Source organism: Panthera pardus, unplaced genomic scaffold (assembly GCF_024362965.1).
Source record: "Panthera pardus isolate Hobbes unplaced genomic scaffold, ASM2436296v1 HiC_scaffold_8, whole genome shotgun sequence".
NCBI lineage: Eukaryota > Metazoa > Chordata > Mammalia > Carnivora > Felidae > Panthera > Panthera pardus.
This window is the reverse complement of record NW_026527013.1, coordinates 76,194,255-76,207,390: the sequence shown is the minus strand read 5'-3', so window position 1 is coordinate 76,207,390 and position 13,136 is coordinate 76,194,255. Positions and strand designations below refer to the sequence as shown.

The window sequence follows — 13,136 nt, the reverse complement described above, 5'->3', positions numbered from 1 at the left end:
TGGGTGGAAGGAGACGCCCCCGCTCGGCGCCCTCCCTAGGCGTCGGCAGCTGCGCAAGGGCGGCCCCCCGAGCGTGCGGGGGACCGAGGATGCGGCCGAGGGCCCGGAGCCGACGACAGGGGAGGGGATCCGGAGGGAAGGCCAGCAGCCGGCTCACCGGCCCCGCGGGGCCCGAGGACCCCTCTGGAGGCGCCTGCTGCCCAGGGTACACCGCTCCAGGAGTGATGACGAGTCCCCGGCTCACTCGACCGGGGCACCCCCGGTCCCCTCTGGGCGCGGGGAGTTGCGGGCCGGGAACCGCCGAGCCGGCGAGCAGCCGGGGACCAGCACTCGGCGGCGCCCACTCGCGCGGCCAGGAGGGGGCTGGGGGCGGCGCACCGCGCAGATGGCGCTGGCGGCGAGATGGATGCTCCGGAGCCGGCAGTCACTCCCGGCTCAACACAGCATCCCGGGCCAAACGGCTGCCAGAGCCCACTACCGGGAGCCCGGGCAGGGAAGGGGCTCTTTTGGGCCAGCCCCAAACCCCGGTGGGCCAGCCCCAACAGTCCCAGCCCCCGGAGGCTGGGCGGAGCGCCGGGACCCCGAGGACTCGCACCTGTAGGGCCAACAAACCCCCGGAAAGCCCCCACCCTGCTGCCTATGCGGTCTCTCCCCTTCCCCCAGATTCCCCGAGTTCTCCCCTGGGGCGGCGAGAGTGGAGGTCGGCTCGGCCTGGAGCCCGGCGATCGGCGCAGGTGTGAGCACATCCGAACAAAGCCCACGCCCAGATGTGTCCGCGGGGACCCGGACGCGCACCCGCCGGTGCGCGCCGGCCCGGCAACTGCGCTCCACGTCCCGCCGGCACCGTGGCGTGACACCCTACGCCCCCGCGTGCATGGCGGGGAAGCCGCCGTGCCGGGCCCCAGCAGCCTCCCCAGGCCCAACTGGCCACCCAGGGACCCCAGGCAGGGCTTCCCGGAAAGCGCGGGGCGCGGATGAAGAAGTTGTCCACAGACTGGAGGTGGTGAAGGGCCCGCCCAAGCCACCTAGGGCTGCCGCATTTCGGCGAGTCCCCGCCCGGGCGCCCGTCCCCCTCCACCCCGCTCGGCGCCCGCGGGCGCGTCCGAGGCCTGAGGGTTGGAAGGGAGTTGGCCACCAGGTTCGCCCCGCCGCAGATAGAGCGGCGCGGCGCTGCCAGCCGGGAGGGCGCTCTGCTGAACCCCGGGCCGGCGTCCGAGTGACAACACAGCAGCCCCCGGGTGCCCTCCTCCGCTCCAGCCGTCGCCCCGGAGCAGGACCGAGTGTCACCGCCGGACGCGCACGGAGCTACTCACGTTCTTCCGCCGCGCCCACCGCTCAGCCCCGGCGCGGCCGCCCGGCTCCCCGGAGCGCGGACGTTGTCCGTTCCCGACGGAGCTGTGGCCTCCGGCGGCCCCGCGGTGTCCCCTGCGCCGCGCGTCTGAGGCTCCGACTGCGGCGCGCGTCCGCCCGCGACCCGGGCGAAGCAGGGCTGGCCCCGCGTCGGCGCGCGCCCCCGCCGCTCCCGCCCCTGCGCGCCCGCCCCGCGCCGCGCTCTGCCTCCCGGTCGCTCGCTTTAGCGTCCTACCCCCGCCGCGCTCGCCTCCCCGGCGTCCCCCGCCCTTCCCCGGCTGGCCCGGCCCCTCCCTCCCCTGCGGCTGCGGCGGCGACGAATGGGCTCCGGCCGCCGGCGCCTCGGGGACCGGGTGGCCCCCTCACCTGGGATGCCGCGCCCTCACCCCGCCAAGCGTGTGTGGCGGTGGTTGTCGGGGTCGGGGTCGGGGGGGGCACGGAGGGGCGGCAGGGATTTGGCTACAGGAGACGTTCCAGAAAACGGACGGTCTTTAAATGCCGCTCTCATGGGTGTGGGTTTCTGTCTGAGGTCTATGGCCTTTTCATTTTCTCCTTGTGAAGCATTGAATTTCTTTGAAACTCACCAGTTGGATGGGTGAGATTGGTGAATTGGGGGGGAGGTGTATTTTTATTTGTTTACTTCTATTTATTTATTTTTTTGCAACCGTTCTTTCCAAACAGCCCCCAGAAAGGGGAGCGAGCATTCAGTGTAAGGTAGGTGCTGACTGCCTATTCGCGGTAGGAATTGGGTCTTCTGGTTCCAGGCAATAGGATTAGTTCACATTTGCTTAGTTTCAGATTTGGAAGCTTTATGGAGAACCATTTACAAGGGAAAAAAAAAAAAAGAAAGAAAGAAAGAAGAAAAAAAGAGGGTTTTCTAAATGTGTAGTATGTTCGGGAGGCCCTTCTCCACTATACCCTAGATGGGGTCCAGGATTTCTTAGCCTGGCACTCAAGGTCATCAGTCATCTCAGGTCTGCAGCCTGACCTCTGAGAACTTCCCTCCCAACCGCCAGGCATCACACGGCTTGACCAGTTGACCATTTACTGCGGTCTCGAACCCTCACTAAGGCTTAGCTGGAGAATGGAGTTTTTTTCCTTCTCTAGTGTCACTCAGGAAAACATTTGTGAAGCCCCTCCTCTCTTCTCTCCACCCCCAGGCTCCTCTCCTGGGCCCCAGGACTAGGGCAGGGATTCGGGAATAAAAAAGGCGCAAGGGCGATGTTCCAGGCCCTGACTACTCCTCTGCTCTACTCTAACTTGAGTTTGAACTTGCCACTTCAACCCACCCACACACGCAGGGGAGCAGCCTTCCTTTCCTTCTGCTAATACCACCCTCTCCTCCTCCCATCGCCTGATATGCTCCAGGCACCCAGAACCTCCTGTTCCTGAAACCACAGTTCCTGAACCCGTGTTCTCATCGCTGACTACGGGTCTTTGCTTAGTCTCATCCCTCTTCTGGCCCTGATCTTTACCCACTACCTCTCACCTCTCAATGAATTGTCCAAATTTCCTTCGGAATGACCTTTCAAAAAGAAAAAAGAAGAAGAAGAAGAAGAAGAAGAAGAAGAAGAAGAAGAAGAAGAAGAAGAGGAAAGAAGAATGTGCTTTCATGATACCCTTATTTCAAAGTTTGGCCTGGTTCTCTGTTGCCTATAAAATAAATTCCAGAACTCCTGGCAGGCTCCTTCACGATCTGCTCTAACTTCTGTCTCCATCCTCCAGTGAGAAGAATTGCTTTCATTCTAAGCCTTTGCACGGGAGACTCCTCTTACCTAGAATATTCCTCCATTTTTTTTTTCCCATCTGGTAAACTTGTTCATCTCTCAGACTTGCTCAGTTGTTACTTCCTCCGTGAAGTCTTTCCTGAGTCCCTGTGTGTTTAGCCGTAATAATACCTGTCGCATCGTTACGACCGCATGTCTGACTATACAAAATATCCCTTCTTGGAGGACAATTTGTCATTTATTATTGTGTGACCTTATTTCCTACCCAACACAAATGGACCCACCGGTAATCACAATACTCCAATCTCACTGCCTCCTCATTCCCACCCGTGTGAAGGACTTCAAGACCCATCGACCCCCTCCTCACCCCAGTCATTGCTGAGAGTCCTGGGGTTTCCCGCGTATCCTCTGCCTTGTGCCCACCTACCCCAGGGGTGCCCCTTCACCCCAGCCACTGTCAACGTTCTCCTTTCCAGGGCAAGGATGAGGTGGGAAGATGGCACTCTGCCGTCTCCAGTTCTTGCCCTCGTTTTGTGTAGTAGTTTGTCCCAGTGGGCACTTAAGCAGGACTGTCTGTATCCTCTAGTGTGACAACCTCATAAGGACCATCCTGAAACAACAATTCCAACTTCTGCATGGAACCGTTCCTTTCCTTCAGGCCTCAGCCCTGTGGGCAACATCAGGTCAAGGTAGACACTAAGCGGTCCCGGTGAGGTCCAGGTCGGTCCCGACGCCGTCCAGGCGGCCTGCAATGCAGAGGTACTGAGGTTCTGGAAGGGAGTCTCAGGCAAGTGGCAGCTTCTTGACTTTTCCTTATCTCGACAGGTAGAATAGCAATACTTCATACACAGAGTTATTTTAAGGGTCAATCTATATAGCACAGTAGAGTCTGGGACTCAGCAAGTACTCAGCAGATTCTAGTTGGAAAAGCAATTGTTTGATCAGGTGTTTGCTAAGTGAGTGCATACTATTCAGGAAAGGAGCAAAGACAGAAGAGGAAAACAGCTCTGGGGGAAATGGGAGGTTAAGTAACCTGCGGAGGTCACAGACCACTGGGATTCCGGCCGGGGCATTCTGTCCACGCTCTTAACCACAGCTCTCTGCCCCCCTTTCATTGACAGTGCACTCAAAGTTTGTTTTGGTGGGTGCTTCAGAATTTCTCTGCCTCCAAGCAGCGACATCAGAAAGCCATGGAGCCCCCCAGTGGTACCAGCAGTGAATATGTGATCAGCCTTTCCCGTTTCCTCCCGTTTCCTCCTCCATAGTCCTGCTTCTCTTCCTCAGAACCCTCGCTCTCCTTTCCTCTTCCCCTGCTACCGTCTCTCATTTCATTTTCCGTCCTAATTGTCCATCCATGCGTCCGGCTTCCCGCAGGAGGCAGGGCGATGGCCCTGCCCTAAAGCCAAGGCCACGTTCACTGAAACCTAACATGGACCCGGCTATGCCAGGACCCGGCCGTGCATCTGGGAGTGAGTTACTTCCTCTCAGTCTGGCTCCACACTGAGAAATGAAGGAGCCAGGCTAGGTGAGGACAGATGCTCTTTTTTTTTTTTAAGTCTGTCATTCTGTGATTCTGGTGGTGACCAAGAGCATTTCTTTGAGTCCAGTGGCCAAACTCGCAGGAAAGCTGGTGGAACTCTAGGTAGGAAAGAGTGGAACACTGGCAGCAATATAATAACGTTGTTTCCTACACGAGTGCCTCGCACGGGTATCATCTCTGTCTTAATAGCCTGTGGCTGTGCAACGTGAATCGGGGTATTCTAATCCAATATGGTCAAACAGCAGAGTCGTTATTGTGGGCAGCTTCTTAGATGGCACCTAGTGATCCTCTCTTCCTTGTCTATATGTCCTGTGTAGTCCCCTCCCCTTAAGCATAAACTGAACTAGAGACTCACTTCTCTCTCTTTTTTTTTTTAATGTTTATTAATTTATTTTGAGAGAGAAAGAGAGAGTGAGTGTGCACGCATGCTTGAGAGGGAGACAGAGGATGCCAAGCAGGCCCACGCTGTCAATGCCGAGCCTGGAGCAGAGCTCGAGCTCACAAACCATGAGATCGTGACCTGAGCAGAAATCGAGAGTTGGATGCTTAACCGACTGCGCCACCCAGGCGCACCGAGACTCACTTCTAATGAACGTAATATGGCAAAAGTAGTGGGATGTCACAAAAAGACTGAGGCTCCTTCTCTCTTGCCATTTTGCTTTTTCCCTTGCTTGCTGGAAGGGAAGCCAGCTGCCATGTCGGGAGCCCTCCACACGGCAGGGACCTGAGGGAGGCTTCTGGCCAATAGTTTGTAAAGAGCGGAGTCTTGCCTTAGCCATCTGAGCGTGCTTGGAGGCAGGTCGCCCCTAGGGAGCTGCAGGGTGACTCCAGCCCAGGTCTTGGGAGAGATGTTGGGTCAGAGGACCCAAGTCATCTGCCCCTGGTTTCTCAACCCACAGGAACTGGGAGACAATAGGTGTTTCTAGTTATAGCTATAATTTCGTCACTGATACGATTGTTTAAGTGCATTTCAGAACTCTGAATTCACATCTGACCATGCATATCATATCTGTTTTCTGGATGGGAGAGGGGAAACTGGGTCAGCTGGTGGTTGGGATAAGATGCAGACACAGTCTGGGTAAAGAAGCAAGTGTGGAAAACGCGTTAGACAAGTGTGCCTTGTCCAAAGGTCAACCCCGGCAGTGCCACATCCCAGAGCCACACTTCGCTCCTATAGCCGAGCCCGGGCTTAGACATGCACCGTGCCCCCCAACCCCCCAGGCTGTGCTACTCTCTCCTCTTGGATGTTAGCCACAGCCTCAGCTGGACCACACCCCTTGCAGCCTCACAGTGGGTGCTTATTACCCACCATGGATAATAATAAGATGTGCAGTTATGGATGAAATATAAATAATAACAGGCTGTGTAGTTTCATGCATCACCTAACCAGTAAGCAGTAGAAAGTCTCCACAGATGCAAAACACCAATAGCTCTCATGCCATCTGCCGCACGACCACAGAATTCACTGTCCCTGCCTGGTGCCGTGTGGCACCACAACAGAAACCAGAAATGTGCAACCCAGTCATTGCCTGGTGCTTAGCAACACAGTATCCCTGCACCTATCTAAAGAGCGTACTGCTTAAGCAATTGGAGGAAAATGTGACCTTAGTGGTTGCCATCTGTGGATTTCTTCTCCGGAAGCTTGTGAGTCACTAGGACCTTCTGCTTGGCTCAACCCACCCCCGTGGTTGGGAAACCGGCTTGGAAAGAGGAGAACATTTTCAGTGGTAATAAGTATGTTCCTTATAGCCAACTTCTCCATCTGTTCCTACAGTTTCTATCCATAGGAACGTACAGAGGTTCTGCGGATTGGATTTCAGACTAGCCAAGGTCAGCGTGCAATCAGCCACTGTAGTTGGGGTCATTAGCGACAGCGAACTGTTGCTCTGGAAAATAGAGATGCTGAGAAACACTCTTGATATGTGCCCTTCATTGCTGGCTTAAGAGGGAACAGATGACAGGTACAATAAAGATGGATTCACCACAGAGAAACAAAAGGAAATGGCTTCAGAAATGATACTCTGGGGTCTAAACGAAGGGTTGATCCAAACGCTTTCTCATTTGGTGTTTCGTTGAATTTATTTAGGAAGAAAAAATGGTGTTAGGTTGATGGGCCTATTGTATTTCCTTTTATATTTTTCTTTTAAGCCTCGATTTAAATTTTACTTTAAAGCCTTCCAATATTTTAAAATGCCAGATAGCGACAGGAGACAAGCAAGTTCAGTACCACCGTGCCCTGGGCCTTGTGCTTTCGAAGGCCCTGCTCTGGTCCACAGAGCCCCTGTCACCCCTTCCTCCTCCTGGACCACATCTGGGTACAGAGGATCCCTGAATCTCATCAGGACTTGCAAAGCATCTGCTCCTCATGCTCCTAACAGAGGACTTTCTGGGGGTGGGCAAAACTGCAGGCCTGATGCATAGAGATCTTAAAAGTTCTCATCACAAGAAGAAACGAAACGAAACAAAGCTGTAACTGCGCATGGCGGTGGATGATAAGCAGACGTATTGTGGTGACCATTTCACAAGATATACAAATGTTGAGTCATTGTGCCATCCACCTGAAACTAATAGGTGTCAATTATATCTCAGTGGAAAAAAGTAAGTGAAGTGATGGACGGGTGGACCATCATGTGATCGTGTGACAACCAGGTGGTAATCGTGTCACCACAGATACGTCTAGAAAATCATCTCCTGGGGCGCCTGGGTGGCTCAGTCGGTTAGGCGGCTGACTTCGGCTCAGGTCACGATCTCGCGGTCCGTGAGTTCTAGCCCCGCGTCGGGCTCTGTGCTGACAGCTCAGAGCCTGGAGCCTGCTTCATATTCTGTGTCTCCCTCTCTCTGACCCTCCCCTGTTCATGCTCTGTCTCTCCCTGTCTCAAAAATAAATAAACATTAAAAAAAATTAAAAAAAAAAAAAAAAAGAAAATCATCTCCTTGTACACCTGAAGCAGACACAATGTTATGTGCCAAATATATCTTAGGAAACCTGGAAAAAAGGAACAAAAACAAAGAAACAAACCAACAAAAAGCCCTGGAAGTCCGGTAAGTGGCTGATGCAGCAGTGTGGACAGGATGTGGACACATGGATTGGGGTGTTCACCCAAGTCGGCTTGAGGCCCTCGAAGCTTTATGACTACACCAGGGATGGGCCATGGGCAGGGGTGTGGGGCTGTTTTCATCACCATATTCTGACATGCAACTACGAGAACTCTAAAGTTCAAACGTGGACGTCAAGATCTTTATGAAGGTATCTTTGTCAAAATAGGAAGGCAGAACATATCTTAAAACTTTTAAATATTTACACATGTGGTGTGGACCTCCAATTGTATTCTTTCCCCAAGCTTCCCCTCTCCCCCATTTATTATGGAAGATCCTAAAAGAATCCGTTTCTTACTATGATCAATATACTGATGTATTAAAACATACTGTTAGAATAATAAGGTTACGTCTGGATTTAAGTGATTTTGGTTTGTAATAGTTCGTACATAAATGGATCTCATCTTAATTTTTTTTTTTTTTGGTAGGGGAGGGGAGAAGAGAAGTAGGGTTATTAGTGTAATAAAATTGTCTTGAATTGACTAATTTGATATTGGTACAGAAAGTGCTTTCCTACCGTTCTCCCCTAGTTTGAAAAACTTACTGGATTTTCATTCAAAACCTACATTTAGAGATAAATGTGTTTTTGTCCTTCAGTGTTTTGATTATTCAGTTCATTCATTGTTCAGCATTGTTGGTTTCTTCTCGTTGTTGCCATTTGTTGTTTTATTTGAGCTGTTTTCATTTACCAAGAATTTCTTTGATAATGGAAGGGGTGGCAAAAATCAAATCACATCACTTCCTCCTTGATTCCACTTGCTAAAATTAGAGGATGTTTATATTAATAATTTAACGACTTATGGTATAACACAACATGAAAATATCATGCTATAGGTTAAAATAAGGAGAAGACTGAGAAATGAGGAAAATATTTACATGCAATATGGAAGAGTGGAGCGGAAAATGATACGTGTGCTATTATTGCAACTCTAAAAGGCACAAAAGAGAAAGAGTATATGCAAATAAAAAGTTCTATTAAGGTGACAGAATTATGGAAGATTTTTAAATTGTGCATGGAAAGTTTGACCAGACATATCTTTCCAAAATAATATTTTTATTTAAAATCTCAGACTCTTCATCGGAATTGGTAAGGATGGAGTAAAACTTTCACTATCAGCAGATGACATGATATTATATATATGTGTGTGTGTGTGTGTGTGTGTGTGTGTGTATACGTATATATATGAATATATATATACATATGCATATGTATATATATATGTATATGTACATTTATATATATATACGTATATGTACATTTATATATATATATATATGTATATATACGTATATATAAAACCCTAAAGATTCCACCAAAAAGCTATTAGAACTGATAAATGAATTCAGTAAGGTCACAGGACACAAAATGAATATACAGAAAGCATTGCATTTCTATGCACTAACAATGAAGCAGCATAAAGAGAAATTTAAAAGAAAAATCCCAGAGAATTGCACCAAAAATAACAAAATATCTAGGAATACATTTGACCAAAGAGGCGAAAGATCTGTGCTCTGAAAACTAGAAAACACTGATGAAAGAAATTGAATACGACACAAAGAAATGAAAAGACATTCCATACAAACGATCCTAAAATTGGTATGGAACCACAAAAGACCTCAAATAGCCAAAGCAATCTCGAAAAAGAAAAATAAAACTGCAGATACCACAATTCCAGACTTCAAGTTGTATTACAAAGCTGTAGTCATCAAAACAGTATGGTACTGGCCCAAAAACAGACACATAGATCAATGGAACAGAATAGAAAACCCAGAAATAAACCCACAGCTATATGGTCCATTAATCTTCAACAAAGCAGGAAAGAATACGCAATGGGAAAAAGACAGTCTCTTCAACAAATGGTGTTGGAAAAACTGGACAAGCAACATGTAGAAAAAAGAAATGGAGGAGTGCCTGGGTGGTTCAGTCGGTTAAGCATCTGACTTTGGCTCAGGTCATGATCTCATGGTTCGTGGGTTTGAGCCTCGTGTCAAGCTCTGTCTTGACAACTCGGAGCCTGGAGCCTGCTTCAGATTCTGTCTGTCTGTCTGTCTGTCTGTCTCTCTCTCTCTCTCTCTGTCCCTTCCCCAGTCATTCTCTGTCTTTCAAAAATAAATAAACGTTAAAAAAAAAAAGAAGAAAGAAATGGAACCACTTTCTTACAACATACACAAAAATAAATGGATTTATCCTCAAAATGGATTAAGGATCTCGATGTGAGACCTAAAACCATAAAAATCTGAGAAGAGAGCACAGGCAGTAATTTCTCTGACATTGGTCATAGCAACATCTTTCTACATATGTCTCCTGAGGCGAGGGAAACAAAGCAAAAATAAACTATTGGGATTACATCAAAATAAAAAGCTTCTGCACAGTGAAGGAAACAATCAATGAAATTATAAGGCAACCTACAAAATGGGAGAAGATATTTGCAAATGACATCTCTGATAAAGGGTTAGTGTTCAAAATATGTAAAGAACTTACACAATTCCACACTGAACACCTAAATAATCCAATTTGAAAAATGGGCAAAAGATATGAACAGACATTTCTCCAGAGAAGACATACAGATGGCCAACAGACAGATGAAAAGATGTTCATCATCACCACTTACCATCAGGGAAATGAAAATCAAAACTGCAATGAGGTATCACCTCACACCTGTCTGAATGGCTAAAACCAAAAACACAAGAAACAACAAGTGTTAGCAAGGAATTGGAGAGAAAGGAAACCCAGTGCACTGCTGGTGGGAATGCAGACTGGTGCAGCCACTCTGGAAAACAGTATGGAGCTTCCTCAAAAAGTTAAAAATAGAACGACCTATAATCAAGGAATCGCATCACTCCGTATTTACCCAAAGAATATGAAAACACTAATTCAAAGGGATACAAGCACACCTGTACTGATTGTAGCATTATTTACAATAGCCGAACTGTGGAAAGAGCCTAAGTGTCCATTGATAGACAAATAAAGAAGATGATGATGATGAGGATGATGATGATGATGTGTGTGTGCGTGTGCACATGTGCACGTGTATAAACACAGTGGAATATTATTCAGCCACAAAAAAGAATGGAATCTTGCCATTTACAACAATATGGATGGATTTAGAGGGTGTAACGCTAACTGAAATAGGTCAGATGGAGAGAGACAAATGCCATATGATTTCATTCATATGTAGTATTCGAGAAACAAAAAAAGGGGTCCCCAGTGGCACAGTTGGTTAGGCATCCTACTCTTGATTTCGGCTCAAGTCATGATCTCACACTTCGTGGGATCAAGCCCCCCATCGGGCTCTGTACCGATAGCGTGGAGCCTCCTTGGTGCTCTCTCTCTCCCTCTCTCTCTGCCCCTCCCCTGCTCTCTCTCTCTCTCTCAAAATAAATAAATAAAAACATTTTTTAAAAAAAGCAAACAAACAAAATGAACAAAGGGAAGAAAAAGAGAATGACAAACCAAAAAACAGACTCTTAACTATAGAGAACAAACACGTAGTTACCAGAGGGGAGTTGGGTGGGGTGATGGGTCCAATTGGTGAGGGGGATTAATTAAACTTATAATTAATTAAACTAAATAAAATTATCTTGATGAGCACCAAGTAATAGATGAAAGTGTTGAATCACTACGTTGTACAACTGAACTAACATAACACTGTGTGTTAGCTCCACTGGAAATAAAATTTTTAAAAAATGTAAGTCAATGAAAAGTCTCTTTTCTCATTTTCCCCCCCCATCCCTTCTCTACATCATGCCATAGACCAGACTGTGGTACCTGGTGGGCTCCTGGGCACTGCTTGGCCTTGGCACTGAAACTTGGAGCTAAGGCAGCTAGTATTTTCACTCGAAGCCCGGGGAAAGTGTGTCCCATGAGTGTGCCCTGAGGTTACAGGGTCCTCTGCATTCTGGTGATGTTCAAAAGATGGTCCAGACAGAGAAGATACTACAGTCATCTGACCCCACAATACGGGAGGCATACATTGGTGAGGCAAAGACCACGTGCTTGCTTAACAAACTCCTGGACATTTGGCCCTTTAGCGATTGTCTTTGGAAACACATGGTATTTTGAAATTGAAAAACCTAAAGGCAGAAATAAAACCCCCAAACGCTGTATACTTTGGTATACTTTGGTCATCGCTGCATGCTTCTGTGTAAGCACACAAAAGTTCTATGTGATACAGAAGGTATTTCTGATTCAAAAGCAGTACGATTGAGGCTTAATTTTTTTAAACGTCCAGAGAGACTTTTCTGTCAAGTAAGCTAGGTGTTCAAAGTCCCTGATACAATTTTGGGTTAATTAAGTAAATCCTCACAGCCATATGATTTTCCATCGTTAATCCTGTCTTGCAGGTGAAGAAACCGAGCCTTGGAGGCGTTAATAACTTCCCGAAAGATCATGAATTTGAAGTTTGTTTTGTTCCAAAGACTCAGTGATTTCCACCACAGTATTAATAAAGAAATTATTTCTAGAAAAGTAAACATAAATGTATATACCAGAAATTGCATATTTTCTATAATAGAAATTACATGTTTTAGATACATAGCAGAATTTATTTATTTAGATTATATATATATATAAAACTGAAATTATATACATAAACATATACTGGCCCAGGAGAACAGTTCCAAAAGAGAGGTCCCACTGGGAAAATCACTGATAAAACTGCAAAGCTTCCCATAGCAACTGCTTTAAAGGCCAAGAAACTCTCTTTTAGATGCACAAGGTCTGGGGTGCCTGGGTGGCTCAGTGGCTTGAGCATCCGACTTGAGCTCAGGTCATGACCTCGCAGTCTGTAAGTTTGAGCCCCGTGTCGGGCTCTGTGCTGACAGCTCAGAACCTGGAGCCTGCTTCAGATTCTGTGCCTCCCTCTTTCTCTGCCCCTCCCCTGCTCTCTCTCCCCCCCCACCAAAAAAATAAACATTAAAAAAAAGTATAGAAGCACAAGGTCTGGTACTTTGGTGTTTTCATCACTCTGCCTGTTTTATTATAATTTCTTGAATATGTCTGGTGCATATTAGATGTTTAACAAATATTCGCTCAGTGAACAAATTGAATCATCAGCGCAGAGAACTCATAGGACTCTGGAACCATGGTGTGTGTATGTCAAGTGGAGGGGGGGTGTGCAGCATAAAGAACAATGAAGACACTCTGTGAAATAACAGTAAATTTAAAAACACGTTAACGTGTTTTTTTCAGCTACAGGGCACCTGGGTGGCTCAATCACTTAAGTGTCTGACTCCTGATTTCGGCTCAGGTCATGATTTCATGGTTCGTGAGTTCGAGCCCCGCATTGGGCTCTGTGCCAACAGCTCAGAGTCTGCTTGGGATTCTCTCTCCCTCTCTCTCTCTGCCCCCCTGCCCCTGGCTCATGCTCTCTCTCTCTCTCTCTCTCTCTCTCTCTCAAAAATAAATAAATAAACATTAAAAA

General features: G+C 47.9%; 1 protein-coding gene and 1 long non-coding RNA gene across 22 annotated transcripts in view; both read right to left on the bottom strand.

Annotated features, from left to right (window-relative positions):
* The window catches only part of NRCAM (neuronal cell adhesion molecule), a 284,783-nt gene extending 283,253 nt beyond the window's left edge, over window positions 1–1,530 (bottom strand). For 10 of the 21 annotated variants that reach the window (XM_019451145.2, XM_053896796.1, XM_053896800.1 and 7 more), the window contains exon 1: window positions 1,314–1,528. The gene's annotated coding sequence lies outside the window, so the exon portion shown is untranslated. Of the gene's footprint in view, window positions 1–1,313 lie in introns of all 21 variants that reach the window. The other 11 variants (XM_019451147.2, XM_019451154.2, XM_053896793.1 and 8 more) reach the window with 4 other exon arrangements.
* Window positions 1,531–7,841: 6,311 nt separating this feature from the next.
* On the bottom strand, window positions 7,842–12,147 carry LOC109267901 (uncharacterized). Its single transcript, XR_002080339.2, has 2 exons — window positions 12,021–12,147; window positions 7,842–8,472 (listed from the first exon to the last, which is right to left on the bottom strand). It is a non-coding gene; the product is annotated as an uncharacterized LOC109267901 (long non-coding RNA).
* Window positions 12,148–13,136: the final 989 nt, after the last annotated feature.